General features: G+C 48.0%; 1 protein-coding gene across 1 annotated transcript in view; it reads right to left on the bottom strand.

The window, feature by feature from the left end:
- The window catches only part of LOC147700350 (uncharacterized), a 104,447-nt gene that overhangs the window by 43,161 nt on the left and 33,794 nt on the right, over nucleotides 1–27,492 (bottom strand). Inside the window, exons 3-5 of the mRNA XM_086935712.1 lie at nucleotides 15,028–15,091; nucleotides 14,823–14,881; nucleotides 2,958–3,035 (exon numbers count right to left, since the gene is read on the bottom strand). The gene's annotated coding sequence lies outside the window, so the exon portion shown is untranslated. The remainder of the gene's footprint in view (nucleotides 1–2,957; nucleotides 3,036–14,822; nucleotides 14,882–15,027; nucleotides 15,092–27,492) is intronic.

Genomic DNA, 27,492 nt, shown 5'->3' with positions numbered 1-27,492 from the left:
GTGGGATGTAGGAAGCTAGTTATATATGTGGTATACCAAAAAGAGGTATACCGTGCAAAGAGCCCAGGTATTTCCATATGAGTGGACAGGGGCTTGCTCTAGCAATCCCAAGGTGCTCTTCTAGGGGGTAGTGTGATTGAGCACCCCTAGGCTTATCAGAGAGGAGTGTTAGACATCTGCAAACTATACACAAAGTCAATAGTTCTTGGGAAAACCCACTCTTGTAAAAATACTAATGAGGGCTCAGGCAACTGTTGGAGCAGTGACAGTCCTTAGGGGTATAACTTCAGGGTGCCTGGTGGCATGATCCACTACCACCAGTATAAAGCTGTTCACCAATGCTATTGGAGAGTCTGGGGGGGGGGGGCAACAATGTCAACCCCAACCCTTCAAAGGGAACCTCAACCTCTGGAAATAGAATTAAGGGGGCCTTTGGGCGGCCATCTGCTTTGCCACTGGCTTGGCAGGTGGCACAGGAGTTCCTACTCCAAGTTTTGGCCTGGTCAAGATGCCCAACTAGGGGGATGTCATGAGCCAAAGTGAGTGAGAACTCTCTATACATGTGAAGCACTACCACTATCCTAGTGGCACCAGGAATGGTGTCTATGGCCTCAGTGCAAATTAGTCCAACCCTCCCAATAGGTTCTGTAGTAGCGACTGACATCTCCCCTTCTTGATCAGAAGCTTGCCATCTCCGGATTTCAAGAGTGGGACAGGTCCTCTGAACCTGGCACAGATCTTGCCTGTGTATGTTCTTAACCTTGAGGGGCACCAATACTGTATTTCAATTCTTAATGCATTCAAAGAGTGATGTGCTACCATTAAGACCACCACTTCCGTCTGTAAATTATTGTACAGATCTTGCCTAGAGGGCCTCCCTGGGCCTAGGAGCTCTGATGTGTACGGCCCAAGTTCCTGGGGCTCAGTCCCCTCTGAGGCTGACAGATCTTCTCCCTGAGTAGAGTGGACCTGATCTTGTTTCTCTTGTGAAGCTGGGTTCCCAGACTTCTTGCATTTTCTCTTTGAGGGTTGGGCCATTACTCCAAGCTCCAACTTCTCTTTTTCGCCCCAGGCTTTGCATTGTGCTCTGGTTTTGACACACACTAATTCGGTTATACCCAGCATAGCTGCATGGGTCTTTCTTTCAACCTCAGCCCATGGGAACTATGGGGGCATATGAATCAAATACTGTATTTGCGATTCTTAAATGGGGTTTTTTTGAGAACCGCTATTTGAGAATTGCAAAACAAGATTTAATAAAAAATTCGCAAATATTTTGCGATTCCTTGGTACTCGCAATTAAGGAATGGCTTCCCATTCATTCCTATGGGCCTAGAGGCCATTAGGTACTCGCAAATTGCAAATGCAATTTCAAGGGTGCACCCTGATGCACCCCTGAAATGAGAATCGTCCCGTTTGCGAACGGGAAAAGGGCTTGATACATATATCCCCGATAATTTCCTAGCAGGCAGGCTACAGGAATTGCAGAGGATACCACCGCCACCTTCTTTTGGTCAGTAAACCCTCCCCATTCTTAGAATACCATGGCCATGGGATGGACCTTAGTTTGGTTGTCTGCACTGATGACCATGGATGCCTCACCAGCCAGATACTATTCCGGGATATCAGTTTTTCAGCCTTAATAGTGACACTTGCACCTGCATCCCTCAGTGCTTCAACTCTGATCCCATTTATATGAGGCTGTTGTCTGTATTTTTCCATGTTAATGAACCAGACAACAAGGGCAATCCACCTCTCACCCCCCCAGAGACTTAAGTTGCTTCAGTGAGCTCTCGGACATGGTCAGAGCTCACCTGGGATACCATCTGGAGACTTCCCACTGCCGGTGTTGCAGGTGCACTAGTGGGATTCTTTATGTTGAGAGTGCTAGGGTCTCCAGTCCGGTGCCCTTTGACCTGCCAATTAAAGCTCCAAGCTTTTTTAGGATCCAAGTTCTTGCCCTGGAAACCCACCCTTAGATTGTATAATGACTCGGGCCCACCCTCCTGAACAGGTTTCTGGGGGCCTTGAGAAGACTCTTTGTTTTTATCTTTAGACTGGTCATCATATTTCGCTAGGGGGGGTAATTAACTCCATTCTTTTTGTCCCCCATTATGAGTTGTCTTGGTTACCCTTGTCTTGACCAAGAGGTCCGCCTTCTTCCCCAACTATTGAGTAGAAAGTGGACCTAGGTGTACCAGATATTGATGTAATGTTTCAGGAACACAGTTACTCAGCAGATGCTAAGATTATAAAACCCATCATAATCTTGCACCTGATTACCTTTCAACCAACCACCTAGTGTGTTAATTGAGAAATCTGCAAAATCTAATGAGGTCTGACTCTTGGTTTTTCAAGTCTCCCTGAACCTGATCCTGTATTCCTTAGTGGTGAGTCCAAAGCCCTCAATCAAGGTATCCTTCCTGAGGTCAAATGACTCATCATCTGCCTCATTCAGTGTCAGGAACCTATCCCTCATATTCCTGAGAACAGAGAAGAGAGCATCGATACCTTTGGCTGTGTTGGCTCATTTTACAGGCCTCTCAAAGGCTTTAAACCATTTGGTGATATCATCGCCCTCTACATATTTGGGGACAATACCTTTGGGGATCTTAGGGTCAAAAGCTTATTCTTTCTCCCTATTTATGATTTTGCTGCCACCAGAGGTGGGTCCTAGGCCCATTTCAGCTCTTTCTTTGTGCATAGCTAGGATTTTGCGTTCTAGAGCTGCCCTCCTGGCGAGTCTCTCTAGGATGAGTTCCTCCTCTGGGAGGTCCTCTCTTTCAAGGGGAAGAGGCTCTAAGCTCTCCTCGTTTCTACTGTCTCCATTCTGACCCTCAGGGAGATCAGTCATCCCCTGGATGGTTTTTCTCATACCCTGCCAAGAGCTCCTGGAGCTTTGCCTGATTAGTGGTTGAGCAAGTTTTTATTTTATATGTTTTAGAGAGGATCCTTACCTGCTGCATCGAAGATCCTTATCTGCTGCATCGAAAGCTGCAGGTATGGGGTCAGGTTGATCTCCTAAACCAGATATTCTGTAGAAGAAATTGTAATTATGGCTGGAACCTGGTTAGGAAACAACAACAATTCTAAAATAGACTTTTGGGCCTAGCTAGTATTATACTTTTTAGATTCTAAACAGTTTCACTGTGGGACTCAACAGAAAGCCCTAACAGCTAGGTTTTAAACACATAAAAAAACACCAAAACCAGAAAAAATGCTTTTAAACTAATGACAATGTTTGATTCCTTAGTTGAATCATTTATTAAGCACGTGGTACAACAGATGGCAAGTCTTGTATCCAAACGCTGCATCACCAATGTAGGAAACTAGCTCTTCATATGGTATAACAAAAAAAAGGTATACTGTGCAAAGAGTCCAGGTATTCCCTTACTTGTGGACAGGGGCTTGCTCTAGCAATTCTAAGAAGCTCTTCTAATGGTAGTGTGAGTGAGCAGGCATACGCTGATCAGAGTTAAGACATGCAAAATACATACACAGTCAATAAATCATGCACAGGACTCAATAAGGAGATCCTCACCAATTTATAAAAACAATACTTATCTTTATATATATTTAGGCATCAGAATCAATTTGATCAGGTAGGTAGGTTTTGCAAGACATAAAGTTTTACGTTTTATAAGTCAACACTGTGCATTTTTCAGAGGTTGTAATGTTATCCTATGGGAGAAAAACCAAATACAGCATACAGCTAGAGTACAGTGACTTACAAGACCAATCTACTGGACTTAAGTTGAGTATAGGGCAATGCCAAAGGTAGTACCAGCAGGGCACCTCCAGCGGCACTAGGGCGAACGGTGCATACAGTGTTGGGTACCCAATGTTAGTCTATGGGGATCGGTCTGCATGAAGAGGCTGAAAATTTGGCCAGTCTGCCTGAACAAACAAGGGGCTCAGGCCTCACAATGCTCAGGGACATGGGTACACTTGTGGTCCTCTTCTCCATGTTGACGTGTGCAGAGGTGTCCTTAGGAGTTGGGTTTTGTCACCAGTAGCAGTTGAGGTAGAGGAGGGCCTGCAAACAGAGGCTGAAGGTAGTGTTAAGAAGTCAACAGAGGAGAAACCCAATGGGGCTTCCAGTCTGGAGGGTCGGGAACCAAGTTGGCACCATTGGCGCACTTCAGCTCGGGCTAGATGGCTGGGGTACAGTGGTGCTTTCAGGAGTCGGGTTTTCACGGTCTTGGCACCTCACAGGTCTTTCTTGGTAGTGCAAGGTGCAGGGATGCAGCCACTGGAGTTCTTGGTTCTTGGTACTGGCGGTTCTCCCAGGCTTTGGAGACACAGCAGTTGCAGGACAAGCCGTCTTGGCACAGTTGTCGAAGTCAGCAGATGGGCTGGCAGGGTTGGTGCGAAGTCAGTTGCTAGATCTTCCGTTCTTGCTTCTTGTGACCCTTCACGTCGGTCTTCTTCCAGGATGGCAGGTTCTCATTCCCTGGTGCCAGGAGCTTCCCTAATACTGAATTTGGGGCAACACTGGCATATCCTTCAGGGCATGGAGCTATAGGAGGGAGTTGTTTAATCCAGAAAACAGGTTATATACTGCAAGGGGATGACCATTAAGAATTAACTACGCCAGAGTTATATAAAAAGTAGTAATACCATACTTAAAAAAAATGAGAGTTGGATTTCAGCTATAACAAAGGGTTTCTATACCTGTGGCAAATATAATGTGTGTCAGTTTGGAAGGAACAAGACACAGATTTTTTGCTATAACAATAAGAAGATATATATGACCAACAGTTTCAGAAATTGTAATAAAACACACACAGTATGTGTTCTTGGATGCACTTGTAGAATGATTAGGTGTGCAGTAGCACGTCTTCCCAAGTTGCGCATCCAAGAACATGTGAGAGCCATCAGGAGTAAAAATATGGGCTACCCAGTCGCATTACATTACAATCCAAATCATCCTGGGGATTTCAAAGTTTGATTTTATGCATTAGAAAAAGTTATAGATAATGAGAGGCAGAGACAGAGAAGTAATGTTGAGGAAAGCTGAGGCGAAATGGAGAACTAGACTTAAAAGTGTGGAATATGGACATGATACCAACAAAGAAATGCATCATTTTCTGTAGACTGGATGTGAGTAAATTGAGTATTATCACATTAGATTTATAAGTAGGGCTCTTTCCCAGCACTAATGACAGACTTGATGTATGATACTATGAAATAGGATTATGGCTAAAATGCAGCATAGGGGGCCATAATACGGGCAATCATTACTGGGACCAGGCCTATCTTCTGCAGCACCGCCCTGAGAAAGGACCAGTTAACCTGGTCTAATGCCTTCTCGGCATGGAGGGAGATGAGGAGAGCCGGGATATTACAGCGTTGGACCTTCTCCACAAAAGTGGGCTACTCGCCGGAGATTGTCAGCCCCTTGTCGTTCGTGTATGAAGCCCACCTGGTCAGGCTCAATCAGACCCGGTAGATCGGGAGCTAGGCGTTGGGCTAGTATTTTGGTATATAATTTAACGTCAACATTTAGCGAAGAAATGGGGCGTTAGAAAGCACACGATGTTGGGTCTTTCCCCGGCTTGGGGATAAGCGCTATTTCAGCTCAGGACATGGTCGGTGTGACATTCATTGTATTTGCGAAGGAATTAAAGAGCCGCAGCAACGGTGCCTGTAGTTCTAGGAGAAAAAGACGATAGAATGGTAATGTAAGGCCATCAGGGCCTGGAGCCTTGCCAATAGGAAAACGTTTCAATGCTTTTTGAGGATCTGCAGCAGTGATGGGTTCTTCCAATTGTGGTTTATAAAAAAGGATCTAGTGGGGTCCAAGGACAGGAGGTCAGGAAGGGGGTCGATCTTATCCCCACAGGTGTCACCATGTTCATAGAGCACAGAGAAGAACGAGCTAAACACTTGCTGCTTGGCTGATGTGGTTATGGGACACCTGTAGGCGAAGATGGCGCGCCAACAGGGAGCCCACCTTGTTGCCCCTGCCATAGAATGTCTGCTTCAGAGCTAGGAAGGAGTGCTCTGCTTTGTTGACCCTTAGGGCCTTAAATTGGCCCGGAAGAGAGGCCAGCTGCTTCTGGGTCTGTCTGGAGGGCACACAATGTCCCTGTTTTTCCAGCAGTTTGATGTCGCAAGCTAGATTGGTTGCAACCAGGCGGGATTAACGTGTGCGGGTGATGGAGATAATGACGCCTCGCATAGTGGCCTTGGATGCATCCCATAAGACATGCCATTTAATGTCTGGGAGGTCATTATTTACAAAATAAGCCTGTATCGCCTGGCGTATTTAGGCCACATCGACCTGGTCCTGTAAGGCGCGTGGGAGAAGTCGCCACAGAGGAGCAGAGCAGGGGTGCCTGGCCATACCTGTCAAGGTAACCACCAGGTAGGCATGGTCCGAAATCGATATATCCGAGATCGCTGCTGATTCTAAGGAGCGAATGAGAGACTGGGACAGAAAGAAGTAGTCAATTTGAGAGTAAGAGTGGTGAACATGGGAGTAAAAGGTGTAATCCTTAGTCCCACGTTTTTTGTATCGCCACACGTCGATGAGGCCCAAGGCTTTAAAGTCCTGCCTGAGTGCCGCAGACATTGCTCCAGTTCCCTGGAGAAAAGAGGTGGTGCGATCCAAGTTGAGGTCCCACACTAGGTTAATGTCACCCCCAAGGAGGATGGGGTCAGACACCCGAGACAGCAAGTCCTTATACAAGGTCCGGAGATGTGTGTCTTGTGCATGATTACATGCATAAACATTGATCATCGTGTGTGCGTTACCATGAATGAGTAGTGTAAGTTTTAAATAATGCAACTCCTTGCCGTGCAGCACCTGAGAAACATGTACAGGGCTTTCCGCCTTAAAAGGAACAGCCACCCCTACTGTTTTAGTCTGCGCTGACGCCCAGACCTGCTTGGGAAACCTAGGGTGGGACATGCGCTGCATGTCCATACGTAAGAGATGGGTTTCCTGGAGGAAAATGACGTCTGGGTCATGAATAAAGAGTTGGCGCCACAACTGCCTTCTCTTATTGGGGCGTTGAGGCCTTTTACATTGAGGGATATACATTTAAGTTGTCTCATTATCGACTACAGACAGAATAGAGCACGGGCAATTGTGCAAGCCACCATACCCCTCTCCCGTGGATCCCGGCCTAAGTGGGGCTGATGTCGGGTGTAGATGAGGATGGGGAGGTAGACAGGATTCGCTGGAATGGGTAGTAGAGTGACCCTCCTCCCATGCCCAGAAGCTTCTGCGCCAAAGTTATAGGATATCATGATGTGTCTGTGCTATCCCCCAAGAGAACAGAGAAAAGAAAAGGAAATGAGAGAGAAAGGGATAGAGGAAAAAGTAACAAGCCGAGCAGTCAAAAGGCCAAAGTACACCATTACAGTCCAGGAGCGGCCCAAGGGTGCAAACAAGGGCGGCTCTGAGGAAGTCACTCCCCTTAGGGACTAAGGGAATGGCAGGGTGTGCCCGCAAGTATAGGATAGCGGCACTGCCCGTCCCCCAGTGGACGACACCCCACATTATTTTCGGGGAAGTACGGGGTCCCCCAAGGAGTAAGTCCAAAGCCACTGGACCTATTGTGGGCCCATGTCCATCTAACGCAGCCAAAGAAAGATACCAGAGGGCCCCAGGGCAATTTCTGCATGTTTGGACTCACCTGGAGAAGGCACGTGGCTATGACACCAGGATGAAGAGTGGCCCCCCTCCAGCCACGAAAGGGCTAAACCATGTCATGGGGCCACCACCATGTTTCCGGAGACAGAGGGGGTGGGGGCCCCCGACAGGGAGCCCCGTCCTTCTGAAGACTGCGAGGCCTCTAAGGATTTTAGATGTGTGATGATGTCCTGTTTAGCTCGGTGTGACTTCTCGCTGGCTTTAGAGGCTCTGGTGCTAGGGGGAGCGACCCTCGACCATTCTGGGTATAGGGGGGTCCTGGATTCAGTGCCCGCAGAACTAGGAGTGGAAGGCCGAGGGACAGGAGAGAGATGAAGCAACTGAGAAGCCTTCATGAGTCATCTCAATCATCTGCGCTTGCCCTCCCACTGGAAGATCAGGGCAAAAGGATGGCGCCACTGGTACTTGATGTTCAATTCTTTGAGTTTGTCAGTGACTTGCTTGAAGTCCCTGCGGCGTCGCAAAGTGATTGGGGAGAGATCTTGAAAGATTTGGATGGCCCTCATATGTCAGGTCGTCATTGGTCCGAGACGCTCGAAGGATCACCTTCTTTTCCGTGAAGAGTGCACCCGGGTCAGGATGTCAGGGACCAGGTTGGTCTTCCTGCGCGGAGGTGCAACCAGGTGTGCTCTGTCAAACTTAGGGGGTGAGGCGGCATCGGCATCATCATCATTATCACCACCACCACCCCGGATCATTTGGAGGAGATCTGCGACATGACAAGAACCTATCTACCAAGGGCGCAGGAACTATCTAGCTCTGGGAAGAGTACTTATCTGCGCTAACCAGGACCACTGGGGATCAACCAGGTACTGGCGCTGTGTAATCCCTGCGCCCCTTGCCTAAACCTAGTCCCCTGTGCTGTCCTGCCTCATCCCCCCTTCTAAACTGACTGAACTGCCAAGCGCTCCCTTTTTTAGCGCTAGAACGCCGAACTGCTTTGCCTTGAGGCGCTCTAATTTCCAAGCGCTCCCTTGCTGTATCCCCCCGGAGCGTTGGGGTCCTAGAGACTTCCCTGGTGCCTTTCCCAGCTCGCCGGGCTGATTGAAGGGCTGTTGGCCATCCTAGCGCTGTGCCCGCAATCGCTACCGGCTGAGAACAACGCCGCCACCCTAGCAAACGGGTGGGCGGTATTGGAACTGGTCCCCGAGAAACTATGGCTGCCCCCAAATCGCAGCCGCCTCCCAGCGCTGCTGTGGCCGTGCCGCGCTCTTTGGCGAATTCACCGCTGCGGCCCGCCACTCACGTGGAGGAGGCTACCCCGCTGGGTACACCGTTGCGGCAGCCCCCGGTACCGGAAGAGGGCCGCCGGAATCCGCGCAAGGCCGCCCTAGGCCCCGACGCCAGGATCCCTCATCACGTGATGGGGGCGAGTCCCGAACTCCGCCCCCGCCGCGCACCGACTGGGCTGCGCTGTCAAGCTCCCAGGAAAGCGAACCGTGGATTGGCTCGGGGGCCCGACACCCAACCATACCGGCCCATGACTGGCCGAAGCAGCCTCACCCCACCGCGCCGCGTCCTGACTGGTCCCGGGGCCTGAGGAACCATCAAGAGGCCCAGGACCAGTCCCACTGCAGCGCGGGACACACCAGAGGGCTCAGAAAGGAGTGAGAGCCCCCCTCCCCGGACAACGCCGCAAGGGCTAACCGAGGAGCCGAAGACTGCAGGTAAAACCCTGGGGGGAGGGCGGAGAACCCAAGTAGACGCGGGGCCTCCCGGGAGCGAGAAGGAGGCTCCGAAACCGCCCCTCCCCTCTGGAAAACTTGTGACTGGGCTCCGTTGGCCCCAATTAGCCCAATACAAGGACCCGAACTGGGCAGAACTGTAGGTAGGCCCCAGTAACCGGGGCTAGTAGAGTTAACCCCATAGCTGGGGAATAGTTGATTACCGACTACTGCTGGGCCCTGATTGATGAAATGGTTCTTCTTGCCTGATGAATTGTTCATTATTGCTAAATGAAATGTCTATACTTGCCTGATGAGATGTTTTACTCTTACCTAATGAGATGGTTATTACTTGCCTAATGAGATGTTGTCTGATTTCCAGAGAGTTGTACTTCTGCCTAATGAACAGTTTATTGTTGAGTAATGAAACGTTTATTCCTTTAATGAAATGGTTATTGAGACATGCTACACAGATTATTGAACTGCTCCCTTTGCTCCCCTGATGAAATGCTTTAATGAGATATTGATACCTTGATTATTGAAATTGCCCTAAATGATTTGCCAGCCGTGATTTTGATCCTAGATAAAAGCTTATTGGTTTTAAACAACCTACCTGTTGTGGTGTCAGTCATTGTGTGCGCTTACTGGCTCAGTGGATGTGTGTGCTGTATGGTCACTTTACACCTAAGCTTTCGGGTGCCTGCCTGCTCACCCCAAGCTACCCCCTGTGGGATTGGAGACCCCAGTTCCTACACCTACGAACTCCCCACACCCCGGAAGCAGACCCCGCCGCAAGGCCCGGGACTTCTCTGTATGTAAGGCCTCCACCATGCCCGGAGACAAGATGGTGGGGGGGGGGGAGCGTCCCGTTAGGCCCTCCGCTCCTTTTCAGGACAATCTATGCAGCAGAGCCCCAAATGAGACAGTGGGGATGCACAGGGGGTTGGAGAGACTGTGTGGGGTGGGGGGGGGGTACCGATTGCACTCCTCAGGCACCTGAAAACTCTGAAAAGCCAACGGCCGGCCACTGGAGGACGGAGCTCACGCCGCACACATCCTACTCCATCAAGGTCTTAGCCACGCCTGACCCTTCATTTTTAACATTTTCGACCGCCATTGTTGTAAAGTAGGATTCACTTCCAACCACCAATATTGAAGAATAATTCACCTTGCTATTAAGGCAATTAGATATATTCGTTTCTTCTGCAGCGGTTCTATTTTGACATCGGGGGGAATACCCCATAACCGATGTCTGGGCATACATTGGATGTTCAGTCTCTAATGTATCGTGGTAATACTCCTGAATCTCAACCCAAAACGGATTTATTTTTGGGCAGCCCCAGATAACATGTGCGCAGTGCCCCCTCCCAATTCCCCCGCTATTGGGTGCATAAAACATTCTGCTATCTGGGGGTTAATTTTGTGCAAAAAAACTGGAGTTCTAAAGAGCAACTATTTTGTATAGAATTGCATTCAACGGAAATTCGTCCCCTTCATTGAAGAAAAAATTGAACAAATTGATATTATTCCATTAATATTAATATTATGATTTTAATTGAATCGAATAAAGTTAACTTGACTGACTGACTGATATTATTCCAGGTTTCTCCCGACATCTGTAGGCCGTCCTAGGACTGCCTCTGACCGCGAGCATTCAAGAATACCTCATTACCCTGTTTTTGTCTCAAGATAGTGATCCAGCAGCTAATAGATCTGAGTGTTCTGGTCCTGGTTAGATCTTTAATCACATCCAAACTTGTCAACATTTTTCTAGGCTCCAGTTTTTGCAAAAAATGCCTTAGCCGAATAAAGGGTCATTGCATCATTATTTAAGGGTGCCTAATAATAGGTTCAACTTCAGTCCAATGTTTCCAGGAGTCTAAACTTAGAAACTTGATCTAATAAAAGAATACACCTGAAATGTATATCCACCAAGAGGGTAACTCCAATGATATACCATACCATAATGCTTTAACAGTTGTTCTGTCCAAATTAATCCAGTAGACTTAAAGTATCTATAACAGCAACGTGCAAAACTCGCTAAGTACTATTCTTTTAAATCTGGATGGGCGAGGTCACCTTCTTTAACTGGCCTATACAATGTCCCTTTATTATTTTTATTTTATTTGAAAAGTTTTATAAAGCGTGAACATTACGCAAAAAAGGGTATCAGAGCGCTGTACAAAGGAGGGTACATGGCAAGTGTTTTAAAACGGGGTGCCGTACAAAATTGAACACAAGTAGTATCAGAAGAGTTACAGCAGGCAATGCATAACCAGCATTGGCATAGCCAATAGGTCTCGCCTTTGGGACCTTATAAGTGTTTAGCTATGCAACAGTTGTTGTTGCACCAAGGACATTGTGCTGCATAACTAAATACTTATAAGGTCCCAAAAGTGAGACCTATTGGCTATGCCAATGCTTGCTGAGATTGGCCCAAAGAGGACTGGCCTGAAGCACTTTTTGTGGCACTTAAGACATCATAAGGGAATCGAACGTGTAGTTGGGTAATTCACTGTCCTGTCGGAGAATATTAGATAATTAAGGAAATAACAATACATCCTTCTGTGCCTCTTACAAATATCAGTGAATGACAGTGCAGCTATGCTGCTTCTCATCGGACTCTCCGGGTCATACTTACCTGCTGTTTAGCTGACCAGATGTACCATCTGCAAAATGAAGACGCTGTGATGCGAAGGAAAAATGTGTGCACGTTTTTATTCCTGAAAAACCAATGGGGAGTGCACTCGAACACAAGAGTTAAAGTCCTTAGAAAACGACCAATTTGACAGCTGATAAAACATAGTTAATTTTCTCAAGATGCATTGTTAACTGGTATTGTTGTCATATACTGATACAAACGTCACACATGCTATAGTGTTGGTATTGTTATTTATAGTGCTGTCAGTAATCGGTGTGATTATTAGCCAAGGATCATGACCTGAAGTTCACATTTAAGTGTATGCGGCCTGGATTTAAATAACCAAACAACCCTGCCATTTTAACCGTGCTGAAAGTTCCTCCTTTAACATGGATTTGAGGACTGAAAGTCCGATTCACCCCGACGCCCATAGGGTTTTAATCTTTAACCTACATGATAAACCTAAATCACTGCAGCAGGGACTCAGCACCCTGAGGTAACTTGCTGGCATTGTAATCCTACCTCTTAACATAAGGTAATTCTGGGTACTGTGTCATTCTAAAAGATGAATGTTGGTTGCTTTCAGTGTCGATTTTTGTCATGTGTCAAAGCAAAGGGCTCACACAAACCTTCCAACACGTGCTCAACAAAGCATAAAAGCATAAAAGCCACAGAAAAGTGTTGCACCTAGATGGAGGGCAGCAAAAACAAATTACAAGAAAAGCTCATGATACTCGATCTTGTTAACCATATTCTAAAACACGAGGCCTGTCTTTCCTGTTTCAAACTGCAGTACATCAAAGGCACGTGCTTTTTTAATTTGATTTCCATCTCCCTCACAAATAGGTTGAGTTTGTTTTGAGCCATCTATTCGTATTTATGTGCGCTTCTGAGTAGAAGTGGAAAATAAACACAGCAGTTAAGAACCAGAGCAATTCACTTGTTGCGGAAGCTGTAAATCTCGTGAGAGGTGAGACACCCTATTGACTGTTTCTATAAAGGTGTAAGATGGTTAATTTAAGGGTGTAGAATGGAAATTGCCCGCAGTTTGTAGATGTGACTCTGAGGGTATATTCTTCAGCTCTCTTGCGGTATGCTTTGCCTGCCTCTGGCTATTGTAACTGACAAGATAAAAATTGCAGTTTTACTCTGTGGTAAAGGTATTTTTTATTGTGTTAGTCACCGGCGCCCATTTATTTTCTTGCAGTAAAAGCCGCCAAAGGTAGCACTGTACTGACAGATGGCAGGCAGAATCCCAGAGCCAATGGGGACACATCAAAAGAGCTCTTGTTCATTTCAGTTTTCTGTGAACACTGTACATATGTGTTCATTGCAAAGAAAGACAGCACACTTATGGCATTGATCACAAAAGACCTCTGTTTAGCTGCATTTTTTGGTTAGCATTGGTAGGCCGAGCTTCACCTCGTTGTCTTTCATCCACATGGAATTATTTTACGAGCTAATTCCGCCACCTCCAGTGAAACACCTCAGCAGTTCACAAAACTGGAATGTCAACGGCAGATTGGGTAAAGAAACCACAGCATTAAAACGCAGGGAGAGGGAGCCTGCGCGATTTCCTTGCAGGAGAGAGCAGCAAGGCGTGATAATTGCGACCATATGACGCCACCATATGGCGCTGCTCGCTCCTGCAAGGGAATCGCCAGACGTGCATGCGTTACCATTGGAAGCAATGCAACGCGTGCACGTTTTTGCCTCCAAAGCTGTGCCGATGGCTTACGGTCTCTTTCCTACGCAGCGCACGTGCGCTGCGTAGGCGAGACCTAATAAAAGGACCTGTGAAGAGAAACATAACAAATTTAGACCGACCGTTAAAAAGATTATCAAACAAGCGATGGACGTGGAGTAAAGATGGCATCAGGGCTATTGCTGTAGATGGCCATTCAGTATTAGCCACTTAACATGTTTTTTGAAAGAAGTAGTCAATGGTTTGGATCTGATCTCTGGAGGAAGAGCATTCCGAATTCTTGGAGCAAGACCAGAGAAGCCACGGTTGTAAGTTATTTTCTCATTGAATTTGGGTGGTTTCATAAGTAAAGTATTAGTGCTTCTTAAGTTCCGACTCGATCCCGAAAGCTCAAGTTTTTTTGCCATGTGAACAGGGGTGTTGTAATGAATAGCTTTGTGCGCCAGGCAAGCAATCTTGAAGCGAAACCTTGCTTCAATGGATAGCCGGTTAAGCTGAATTAAGTCTGGAGTAATATTATCATGTTTTCTGGAGCTCGTGATGAGTCTGGATTCAGAGTATCCCTAAACGGAATAACAATACAAAAGGACTGTCAATGGTCTGTACAACTAATGGGGGCAAAGAAAAATGTGACGGACTCTGTGTCTACCTGTAAAGTGTGTACAACAAAAACTAAATGAATCCCATCAGCCCACCATATGGCAGAGCTTCATCATCTGGGATAGAACCAAAGATGGTCCGGTTAAGGAGCCACACACCTGTTGGAATTATGTGCTTCTCCAAACCCAAGGAACCACCAGTGATGGATCGTACCAAAAGTCAAATCAGTTTGGAATGGTGTGGGATGTAAAATTGCAGTTTGAGAAAAGTGTGCAAAAAGAATCAAAAAGTGAGAAGTAAAATTGGCTACCATGATTTAAGAAAAACTTTATTAGGGAAAATCATGGTGTCAAGATTAAAATGAGTGTGAGACAGTTTGACACAATAACTGTCTATTAAGGATGGTATTTGGTCAACATGTTTCAGCCATTGTAGGAAAGTGTACCCGGCTTTCGTCAGGACCTCTTGAACACTACTGCAATTAAGCTTGACCTAAGCTTAGTGAGAAAAGCAAAAATTAACACAAATTAATGATACAAAACATCCTACCGTACATTGGAGTTTCCAGACGGGGGATGTCTGTTTCATAAGGTATTTAGGATTCTTTCCTAAAAAGGAAGATACAAAACAAGGGACAACAAATAGGTAGAACACAGACACACATTTCTATTATTTTTGTGCCATATGTTTCTTTATGCCAATAGGCCATTCTCCAAAACGATAGAGATATGTTTTTTTATTTATTTTTACTCACCCAAAAATGCTTGGGAGAAAGCTTCACCTCTTCCTGGCCACTATTCAGGGTTGGAGGCCCCGCTCTAATTCGTGAAATAGAATAGTGGGTGTCTGGTTAGATCATATCCATACTAATGATTCACTGGCACAAAGTGTTAAAAACCTAGGCATTGTTTCTGAGTACATGACAGACAGCAACTGCAAGGGCTGCCGTGAGAGTGAGACACAGTTAGTAACAAATCTCTGATTCTAACAATATATCATTGTAAGAGCAGTGAAAAAAGCTCTTCAAGGCTGGCTGATAGCGAACCTAGTTCTTTTAGTAACAATAATACATAAGGAGCTCATCAAACTCCACTTTGTAATTGTAATCCAACAGCCTATATGCTGATATCCAGAGCGCTCTCCTAAGAATGAAAATAGAGAAATGCTTTGCTGTGTAAATGAGCGCTCGCCTAAGTATGAAGTAGGAAACTGCTTCGCTTTAGAGAGCTGCATGAGCTTGGCTGGCGTTGCTTCCTCAAATGTCCGTCGGTGCCCCTGGACTGATCCTGAGCCGAGGGGGAGGTACCGACTGGATCGGGGAGGAAGTTAATTTATGTTACATGGGCCAATGGGGATGCTCCATAGCTGTAGGACCAGAGTGGAAACTGTATTATCAGCCAAAAGAATCGTTTTAACTTGACTGGAACAGGGAGGAAGTTAATAAGTGTTACATGGGCCAATGAGGATACTCCATAGCTGTAGGACCAGAGTGGAAACTGCAGTGTCAGCCAATGGAATCGTTTTTACTAAAACAGGAAAAGGAAACTGCATTATCAGCCAATGGAAACGTTTTTACTTGCCTGGAACAGGGAGGAAGTTGATATGTGTTACATGGGCCAATGGGGATGCTCCATAGCTGTAGGACCAGAGTGGAAACTGTATTATCAGCCAATGGAATCGGTTTTTTTTTGTTTTGTTTTTTGGTGGAAGACGTTTATTGCATATTTCACAGGCGGAGTCACAAATTCACGCCTACAACCATAACAGGCCGGCTACATTCGTTTACAGTAAGTGCATGATGATGTTAGGTGTACACAGCCCATCAGCCGACATCCATAGGACCGGCGGCGTTTCGACAAACAGCATTTGCATGATAGTGCAGTGCATCACATTCATTATTGCATATCCATACTCTTACATTTTATATTTTATATTTTCCTGAAACCTTAAAAACAAAGAAAAGTAAGAACTATTGCAACTTTAATCACTGTGTCACAGCATTCTCCCTCCTCATTCTAAGGATGGCAAACATTGCACCCCTGAAGCATCTATATGTCAATCCATCCTATTTGTATTATTCGTCTCGGGCAAGTGATTGCGCCTGCAGATAATCCCTCAAATACATCCAGTAGTCTTTAGGACGTGATTCGGCCGGCAATTCCTCCTCATACGTTGTCAGTGTATCACGGCAATATGTTAAGTCTTCTAGCCAGTTTTTCAACTTCGGCCCCATTTTCCTGCAGCAAGTGATTGGTTGACTTTGATTCTCTGAGTACGGTTGTGCGAGAAAGAAGCAAACCAATTTAAGACAGGGCCCGATAACCCCATACTATGTGGAAGAATGGCAATCAAGTTTTCATGTTTAATAGTGTCAAAAGCGGAGGACAACTCAAGAAGGATCAGAAGACAAGGGACATTTTGATCAAGGGATCTCAAGGCGTCATCAACGGTGTGGGTTAGTGCTGTTTCAGTACTGTGCCCTGCTCTGAAACCAGACTGGTAAAGGTCAAGGAGCTAATATTTCTCGATGTGGTTGCAGAGCTGTGTGTACACGCATTTCTTGAGTAATTTCACTAAAGTCATGATGCTAGAGATCAGACGCAATTTAGTGGGATCAGTTAAGTCAGTATTAGGCTCCTTCGGGATGGGAGAGACTTGCCCCATCTTGAGGCAGTTAATCAATCAATTATGGGCTTCAATCAATCAATCATGGGCTTGTAGAGCACAGACTTCTCACCCGGAATGGGTCTCAAGGCGCAGGGGGGGGCGTTCAGAGGGTGGTCACTGAGTCCCATTGAAGAGCCAGATCTTGAGGTCTTTTGGGAACTTAGGGAGAGATGTGGTCTGTCGGAGGTGGTGAGGAAGGGAGTTCCATGCTTTGGCCGCGAGGAGGCAGGAGCGTCCTCCCGCTCTGGTCTTCTTGGTCCGAGGTACCGTCGCATGGGCAAGCTGGGCCGAGCGGAGAGAACGTTGTGTGAGAAGTTGGCCTGGCATATGCTGTGCAATATTCTAGTGGGCACCGTGCACCAGTCCAAACGACCCTTATAGATGGTAGATTTAGACAACCTTTATAGAAAGCTATCCTAGTGGTAGCTGGGGACAGCAGCCATGAGGCAAAGTCTTGAAGGAATGCAAAGCAGTTTGTTTTACCAGTCTATAATCTCATGAATGACCAAATGAAAGGAGAACCACACCAGGTATATATATAAAATATATGTATTTATTCTAAAAGCACCCCTCTTGTCTCTTTATGAAGCTAGAGGCAAAAGTACAATACAGGAACTTAATTTAGCGCACAGTGTACGTTTTACCATAGGGGCTTCACAAATCATATACTAAGAAAGTGGTATAAGTACCACTACAGTCATAGAGACAAGGCCGAGAGCCTATAGAACCGCTGGGGCAACCAGGAACCACCCAAGGTAGGGACGCAGGGGACCCACGGGGGAGAGTGTCTAAACACAGCCGCAAATCACCATTGACTTCTATGGAGGAAATTGCGGTTAGATTTTTAAAGATTAAGGACACTACGGAGTGGACAAGGAACAAACCCCTTCAGTACTGGACACTTCAAGAGTCAACACCCACGTGAGCACCAAAGTACTCGTGTTACCTCACCCAGGGAAGCCGGGTGCATAGGTGTCTTTTCGTGTCAGGGTTCGTCGTTGTTTCCTATGGAGAGCTGCAAAGAAGTGCTGCAGGCGACCAGATGAAAACTGTCCGGATGGTTTTAAAGGGTGGATCGAAGATCTGAAGAACCTGAAAGCAGAGGGGACAGAGTCTAGGTCACTAGCCAGTGACCAGGAAGGCGACAAGAAGATGCCAGCCGACGTCGGGTGATTTCAGGTGATGTAGGTGAAGCTTGACTCTTCAGCCACGAGGACCTGGTCAACAACAACCAGGAGCTGGATTTGAGCTGTCCCACGTCGGATGTCGAGTGCTGCGGTGTCGGTATCCGGATTGGACCCAACAAGCCGTGGCAACAGCAACCCACGCAAAATGTAAAGATTGGCCTCGGTGCAGACCAGCAAGGTCTGAGGGAATCACCCTTTAAAGGGGAGTCAGGGCACGTCTGGAGCAACCAGGAAAGCCCAAGAAACAAAGGATTTACCTTTGTGGGGACCCACCAGTCAACGGACCAGGGATTGCGAAGGTGCCTCGAGCAGGGATGCTAAAAGCGGTCCCACGGAACACTCGTTGAATGTAGGCCCACAATCTTCGGTGCAAAGGGTGCTCAGGGCCCAATGCACAAGTTCAGGAAAGCTCAGGAAGTAGGTGCAGGTGCAAATATTCTTGATGTGGATGAAGTAACAAAGGTCCAAGGATTACCGGCTCCTCTCATTACCAACTACATCTACCTGTGCAAAAGCGCTTGATTTTTTAAAACAATGTGGGTCTTGGAATATGGTTTAGCTGAATTTATGGGGCATTTTTAACACTGTTCTGACAATAAGTTAAGACACATGGCATAATTTCCGCATAATTCACGAAATAATACCCAAACTGCTAAACAATTAAAATAGGAATCAGAGTTCCGTCAAATGTAACGAATGTGCACAACCTTACATATTTTAATCTAGTGCCCCTGACCATAGAAACTAAGGCTACACTGCTTTTGACTATTTATTATGTTAATGGCCATTTCCTTAACACAGCTTGAGCGACTCCTTCCTATATGCTCTTCACCTTGGTAACCTATGATATGTAGGTACACTAACCAGGTTTGACTGTCATGAGTAGAGGTGCTATTTATGCAGGTTTAGAAAAGATTTGATGCAATGATTAAAATAGCAATGTCTATAAAATGTAATTTTAAAAAAACGTTATGTTACAATATAGAATCTGTGAACCAATGTGAACCATTCTGACCTTGGCTATCACAGATAGATGTCATCAACATTTAACGCACTGTCTGTAATTCTCATTTGCTAAAAGCGTCTATCTGAAATGACATGTGAAAGCACGAGACCTGGTTATTGGTTACTAAAAATGTAATAATTGTGCTTTGATTTGACAGTAGAACCTTGTTCCTGAAAAATTGTATCTTTGAATTTCTGGACACTGATATTATTTGGATAATTAAATATTCGACGTCAGAAAAAGCAAAACTAGGTATATTTATTATCCATTGTTTTTTTACATTGTGACTTTTCTGTCTGCCCTTCTGCTCTTTTCTTTCTCTCTTCATTTAGCTACCTTGGTATACCTATAGGGTTGCCTGTAGAAATTCGAACACTGAGAAACTACTCTCTCAGATATTTTGTTGTCTTTAATATATCACACCTGTCTCACTTTCCGTTTTCTACTTTGCACTCTTAAGCCTGCGCTATCCCAGCACAATTTCAATCACAAAAACTATATCCACTTCAAGTTTCACCACAACCTGAAAAAGCAGATATGGCTCTGATGCCATGACACTATAAACCCTCACAACCACCCTTGCACCTTGGTGTTTCTCTGTTCCTCTTGGGGTCAACTGTTACCATTGCGTACACTTTATTAAAACATTCCGTCTTTCTCTACAGCCTTGAGAAAGCCCCGGCGCAAATCGCCATGAGGGGGCGAAACACGTGTTGGCTGTTCATGTTCTATGCAAAACAATAAAGTTACCTTCCTGCAACGAAAAACAGCTCAGTCCTTTGTACTACAACTCCTGGGAACGAATATTAATTCTGAAAAATTCCTGAGATCTTCCTTGGAGTAGACACTCACTTTTCCTGCAAATATTCTTGATGTCCAGGAGTTCTGGTCCCACGTCACGTGACGGCTGCGGGTCTCAGCTTAGCTGGGATCTCGTGTCGGCCTCAGAAATGTCTGGAAGTCCATGTCCTGTGTCGCAGATTCTTCGGGATCCGGCGGGAGCCTCGAAAATGCAGACCGGCAAGATGCTTCTTTGGTGCCTGTTTGAACAGGGGTCACTCCTTGGCCCCAAGGGAGATTTATTCCATCTTCCAGTCGAAATGGAATGTCGAAGGTCCAAGATTTATGTTTCAGAGTTTCGTCCAGGGTAATCTAAAGTCCTAGTGACTGGGTTCCTATACTTATACCAAGTTTAGGGGTTGGACTAACTCTAGGGTCCCACCTATGGGAGGACCTGGGGAGAGGGTGGTTACACCCCTTCCCCTTTGTACAGTTTCGCGCCAAAGCTGGGGCTGAGTGCCCCAGCAACAGGTTTGAACTGGGGGATGCACAGGGACACCCTGTGTGCCCCAGGCAGTGTCTGAAAAGCATTCTCTGAATGTACCCACCGTGCCCCAGTACACTAAAGCCTGTCTGGGGAGGTGGTTACACCTCCCTGGACAGGAAACCTATTGTCCAGGCCTCCCCTGCCGGAGTTTCGTCCAGCAGCAGGAGGTCAGACTCGTGTGTGTGGCAGCAGCATCCATTTTGTGATGCTGGGGCTCTTTTAAACTTCTACCAGTTAGACCAGTGTGTACATGTCTTCTCCCTCTAGAAGGGTGGAATGCTACCCCTGCCGCTAGGACTGGTGGGGGGGGGGGGGGGGCGGGGGGGGGGGTTGGTTAGTATTCCAAAGTGTTTGACACCAAACACAACATGTTTTGATGCAGCCATTCCAAAGTTAGCATTAACCGCGAGGATTATAATGCACTTAAGAGAATATGGTATGCCTGTATCACAGAACAGCTATAAGGAAGGGATTCCGAAAGCTGTAGAGGGGCTCAGCTCCTGCTTGGGCACCCTCTCACACAAAACCAAGCACTCTGCCTTCAGGATTGTCAAGGCCTGCCATAGGAGTGACTTTTAGGTTGATATGTGTCTGTTATAAAAGGTAGATATAGGTATACTATATCTAAGTAAGGGGTGCTTACACCACCTTATCCAGGCTGCAAGTGCAGACCTGTGGTGCCATTTTGGAAGGCTTCCCAGGGGTGGCATAATACATACTTCAGCCCCTGGTAGGCCTCTGGGGTACCTATGCCCTTGGTACCTAAGGTACCATATACTAGGGACTCACAAGAATAACCCAGTAACCAATTTGGAGTGTACCTAATGTACATGCAATCAATTTAGAGAGGAAGCAGATAGGCTGGGACCCTGGCAAAAAGTGGTAGTAACCATGCTGTCGGATTCCACCTTCCTACACATTGGAGGCGTGGAACTTGAGGCGGTGGTTTAGGTTGTGGAGGGCCTTGTGTGCGTGGGTGAGAAGCTTGAAGGCGATTCTCTTCTCTACGTGGAGCCAGTGTAGGGTCCTTAGGTGTTGGCTGATGTGGCAGTGGCACAGTAGGTTGAAGATTAGTCTGGTGGCCGCGTTCTGAATGTTCTGGAGTTTGAGGGTGAGGTTGATCCCGGCGTAGAGTGCATTGCCATAGTCCAGTCTGCTGCTGAGGGCATGCGTGACTGTTTTCCTGTATTTGTGGGGGATCCAGTTGAAGGTCTTTCGTAGTAGGCGGAGGGTGTTGTAGCAGGAGGAGGTGATGGTGTTGACCTGGCAGTCCATTTTGAGTTTGGAGTCTAGGATGATCCAGAGATTGTGTGCGTGGTCTGAGGGAGGGGGCCCCAGAGGATGGGGGCCACCAGGTGTTGTTCCCGGCATCAGGGCGTGGACCCATGATGAACACTTCTGGATTGTCCACGTTGAGTTGTAGGCAGCTGTTCATCATCCATCTGGCAACGGCTGCCGTCCCGACTTGAAAGTTGCGTTTGGCAATGTTGGGTTGGTTGGAGAGGGAAAGGATGATTTGGGTGTTGTCTGCGTATGATGTGATATTAAGTCTGTGTGTTTTGACGATTGATGAGAGTGCGGCCATGCAGATGGTGAACAGGATCGGGCTGATGGGGGTTCCTTGTGGGACTCCGCAGGTGGTTGGAGTATGTTCTGAGTGAAAAGGATGGAGTCTGACTCGTTGGGTCCTGCTGGTATAGAAAAGAGACGATCCAGTTGAGGGCCTTGTTATGGATACCTGCTTCACGGAGTCTGCGGGCTAGGGTGCGTTGGGAGACAGTGTTGAAGGCTGCGGAGATGTCCAGGAGGATGAGGGCTACCGTCTCTCCTCTGTCGAGTAGGGAGCTGATGTCATCCGTTGCCGCGAGGAGAGTGGTTTCGGTGCCGTAGTTCTTACTGAAGCCTAATTGGGAGGAGTCGAGTCAGGATTCCTCCCCTGTACAGGAGATTCTGGAATGATCCTGGACCAGAGTGGAAGAATGGCTGAATTGAGTTTTTTGAGAAGCTTAGCAGGAAGAGGATTGTTGAAGTGGTTAGAGGGTTTTAGAGAAGCCAGGGAGCTAGCCAGCTCTGCGTCATTCGGGAGACGGAAAGAATTCCAAGACGCATTGTTTTTAGGATAGCCAACTTTAGGATGTGAAAAAGCAATCTCTGCCTTAGGCACAGCCAACGCAGGGGAACTCGAGGACCGCTGGTTAGGTGCAACATATTGCAGTTCAAGTTTAATTTTCCTTGCCTTCTCCGAGAACTAAGCTGAGAAATCCTCCTCACTGGGGTAGGAGGTCACAAACAGTTTCTTGGGTCTGCATTTAGCGCTGTCCAGCAGGACCCTGAAGTGATCTGATTTCGCACTACGAATGTGTTTGCAGTATGCGCTTCTCATCCTCCTTAACTGATTGAGGCTTGCAGTGGAGGGAGAGTTTCTTCACAGTCTCTCAGAAAGCCTAAGTTTGGGGCCTAGACAACAATACTTGTCTCAGACAAATTCTTTACAGCTACTAGGATCAGGACCATGAAACACATGAACTCCTACTTATAGGGCCCCTCCAAAATAGGAACACTGCGCCCGGCTGCAGGGCCGGGTATCAAGAACTCTCCCCTAGCGAGGGGTTAATATTATGCATAATACCTACATTAGCCTGACCACATTTTACATGGGGGCATAAAGCATTAGCACCAGACACAAACCTGTGGGCATACCCCTCAGTGTGAAGGCAGTAGGCTCAGTGACTATAACATTTCTTATAATCATGGACCTCAGCAGGATCAATAAAACAACATTTCACGGGTCATTATGCACCAGAGCCCCTTTGTGCATGGCACGTTATTAACAGCAACTTAGCTTCCTGCTTAAAGGCAGTCTTCGAGCAGTCTTCGAAGAACAGTCCCCTATCCAGGGGTTAACCTGTTTATAACCACAGTCACCAAGTGGGGCTAATGCCCAGTTTTGGGGGACTTGTGGGCCTTCCCCTCTCACCTGGGGCCCACACGGGGTTAAGCAGGGCCAACAGGGCCCAGGTGCAGTTTCCTGTCAGGGAGAGGGGCTTCTCGGCTGCCCCGCTCTCCCTCGTTGTTACAGCCCACTGTAGGAGGGTGGATACCTGACTATGGTTGCCCCCAACTTTTTGCCTGGTGTTTTGCTGGTTTTTCGACTTAGTTGACCTGGGACCCTGCTATTCAGGGCCCCAGGCCTACTGCTCTCTCTGTAAAATGGATTCCATGTACCTTAGGTGCATTTACCAATTGGTACTGGGCCCCCTTATCAGACCCTGTAACTCAGGGCATAGGTGTACCCAGGGCCTACCAGGGGCTGCAGCATGTATTATGCCACCCCTGGCTGGCCATCTAAATCTGACACAACTGGCTGCACGGCAGCTGGGGCAAGGTGGTGTAAACACCCCTTGCTGTAGATATAGTATACCTATATCTAACCCTAAAATGGACCAGCCCCTTTCTTTAGTATAAAGGTGGGAGCGGGGACCCTTCCAAATTAGATCATCTTCGAATCCTGAAACTACTTTCTACGAAAGGAACTCAAGACTTCTTCTCAAGATTTCTCCCTTGTGACTAAGGAGTAGTCACCCTGCATCAGCGGGCACCAACTAAGTAACCTGCGGTTTGCTGCACGTCCTTCCTCCGGAACCAGACTGACCAGCACGACGAGACCCGGCTTCCCTGGCACCTCTGACCTCTACCTACATCGTCAGCTCAGCTGAGATTCGTGGGTGTGACGAGACCTCGAGGGACCGGCCATCTTCAGAACTGCACTAAGCTTATCCAGCACGACGCCGAGGGATCCTCGAGTGAGTGCTTTGGGGTTTGAGAAGCCCTGACCCTGAGCAGCTCCAGCACCGAAGTCCAGCCCCCCAGCATCCACGAGATCTGCGTGGGGCCCTTCTGCTCTTTGCTGCTCACTGCGTTGTCCGGCCACTTGCCTTCTGGCTTGTAGCCCTCTTGACGACGAACGACGACATCTTTATCGCTGGTCTGGTTGCTCCAGACTGTCCCTTGCTCCCCTCCAACAGAGGAGCACCCCGGACCCTCCTGGTCCACTCCAGACGCCATTTTGAGTCCACCGAGTGGGCTTGCATTTGCCAAGAGTTGTTGCCCCAATCCTGGGTCCAGCGACGTCGACAGCGGATACCTTCGTGGGACAGCTCGCACCTCCATCCTGGTCGCCAACAACGCCTCCTGGTCCGAGAGACTGCAGAGCCCAGCGTCGCCCACTCACCTGGTCAAGGTGACTTCGTCCGGTGCCATCCTGGTGCCCATCTAATCACTGGCTAGTGATTCAGAACTTGGTCCCCTCTGCTTACAGGTATCCTCCATCATCGATCCAGGCTTGGATCACATCGACCTTCATCACTGGTCGCCTACCAGCAACTTCTTCTTTCAGGCTCCATAGACTGCAACGAGGATTCCCGACGTCTTTTCAGCCCTATGCAGCCACAGCCCCTGGGCTAGGTAACCTGAGCATTTCGGTGCTCCAGCATAGCTTAACTATCTAAGTGTCCAGATCCTTTTTCGTTTCAGCTCTACCTAGTCGGATTCGTCCGATAACACTAACTTTACGAAATCTAGCATCCATAGACTTTGTCCCGCATCCCGCGTGAGAGTGCACACTCTGCACCCGATCTTCCTAGGCCTCCTGCTCATAATCTGAAGGTTCAGTAGTGTAGTCCTAGCGATCCTAAAGCCTTTGAGACTAGTTACTTACCTGCTAGTATTTTGCATTCCACTTTTGTAGTATATGGTTTTCCGTGCCCCTCGGCCATTTGTGTAAATTGTGCGACTTTCAGAATTTCTTTAAGAGCTTTGTATTGTGCTTAGCGCCCTGTCCTCATAAAGAGTCCAGTGCTGTTGTGTTCTAAATAAATATCCTTTTATTTTCATAACAACTTGTGTGGTGTCCTTTCACTTGGTGTTCAAGGGGTATATGTGATGGTATAACAGCTGGCTTAACACGCCCTCTAGAGTTTAGCCTAAAGACTGCTCTTGTCCATGCTACTAGGATAGCTGGTATATCAGGTTGACTTACAACCAATCATCAATAAGGGTTGTTTGGACTGATACATAGTGATCACTAGAATAGTGAGCACTGCATATCAGGCCAACTTCTCACACCCACCCTCGGGGGGGGGGGGGTTTCCCCTAAAATTCCGGTCTTGTGGACGAGTGGGCCGGTCAGGAGAGGCTCACATGGCTCTGGCGCTCTTCCCGGGGCCTCCCCGCAGCTTCAGCGTGGCTCCGGCCTTCCAGGACTCCTTACGGGCCGGGAGCCAATCAGGGCGCGGCTCCTGGGGGGTGCGGCGCTCGGGCCATTCCCAGCGCAGCCTCTGGAGGCGTGGCGCCAACCGACAATGGTAGCGCGGCAACGAAGGGGGGCGCGGCCTATGAGGCGCCGGCGCCCCCATCACGTGGGAGAGGTCGGGTTCGGCTTCCGAGGCCCAGTGCAGGCCTCTCCGATGCCGCGGTGGCCCTCTCCTGGGTCCGGGGGCCACAGTGGAGTCTCAGGCTGCAGCGGACACCCTCTCCTGATCAAGCGCAGGGCCGCGGCGGTGAAGTGCACAAATAGCGCCTTGGGGGTCCAGGCAGTACCGGGGGAGACACGAGCCAGGACTCTAGCGCTACCAGCGCGTGGCGAGCCGCCACATGTAGGGGGGTCCCTCAGCAGTGCAGATGAGCCCGAGAGGGCGGCGGTGACGATGGCAGACAGCGCTTCGTAAACCCAGCGCTTCGGGGGCAACACAGAGAATACCTGGGCTGCGGCGGTGAGTCCGATGCACAGCGCATTTCAGGCACAGCACTGAGAAGGGGGCAACAGCGCTTCGAAGGGCAGCAAGGCAGTCTTGGTCACGGCGCTCTGGGGACACGAGGCAGACTACTACAGCAGCAGCTCTGGGCAGCTTATGCAAGACAGCGCAGAGGGTACACAGCCAGTCCCTTAGCAACACAGTGCTCCCCAATAAAGTTCTCCTGGGCACCACAGCGCTTCCAGGCATCACATCGCTAGACAACAGGACTGCAATGGGGCACACAGAGATGACCCGGGCTGCGGCGGTGAGTCCGATATATAGCGCTTCAAAGGGGCACAGCGCTTGGGCCCATAGCACTTGGTGGGGCACAGAAGCAGCCTCTTCCAGCTGTGCAGCGCTTAGAGGTTAGACAGTCCCAACAGCAAGAATCAGGGGCCCCAGGGTAACGCTCCTAACCTCCTGGGGGGTCCAGTCCCAATACAGCGCTCTCCTCTTAAGGCACTTCCAGGTGTAGCGCTCGCGTTGCGCCAGGCCCCAGCAGCCTCAGGGACCCAGACTGGCACTCCTTCGTCAGGGGCCGGGTGGCAGAGCAGCAGGCACTACTGGAACAGGTTAGCGGTTAGTGGGGACTCATCAAGACAGGGCAAGAGGCTTGCACCATCCTCCACTGTAGCATGGCCCTCCTCCTGTACCACAGCCTGGACTCCTGCAGTGGGGCTTCCACTAGCCCTGGGGACAGCGGAGGGGTGTTAGATGGGTGCAGGGTCTAGCACACAGGCCTAAGTGGCGGTTTACCCTGACAGCAGGTCCCCTCCTAATCACGTCCCTGCTCTGACTCTGCACATGGAGTTCAATCACAAAGGAGGGGCGAGGGTCAAATAAGTTTAGACTCTGCCACCCCGAACCCCTGGAGACCTTTAATTGTACACACAAGAGGGGTGGGTAGAGTAAGTAACAAAACAATATATACTAATACAACAAAATAGAGAAAGCCCCAATAGGGCAAATCACTCTATTTGAGAAAACTGCCCTCACTCACATACCAAGGTATGTGACATGCTTCATCATTGGGCCTGCTTACAATACGCCCTGGTGTACCCCACACAGGGCGGAGCATAAGATAAAATAATACATTTCTCTTAACACAACATGTAGTCAAAACAGACTGAACAAACACAACACTTAACACATCAGTATGGTGAAATCGTGCAAGCACCAAGTGTTTTCAACCGAAAAGTGCGACAAAAATGTGCAGTATGAGGAGTGATTTAAAACT

The sequence above is a fragment of the Lissotriton vulgaris genome, chromosome 8, assembly GCF_964263255.1.
Source record: "Lissotriton vulgaris chromosome 8, aLisVul1.2, whole genome shotgun sequence".
Taxonomy (NCBI): Eukaryota; Metazoa; Chordata; class Amphibia; order Caudata; family Salamandridae; genus Lissotriton; species Lissotriton vulgaris.
This window is presented reverse-complemented; position numbering and strand designations above follow the sequence as displayed.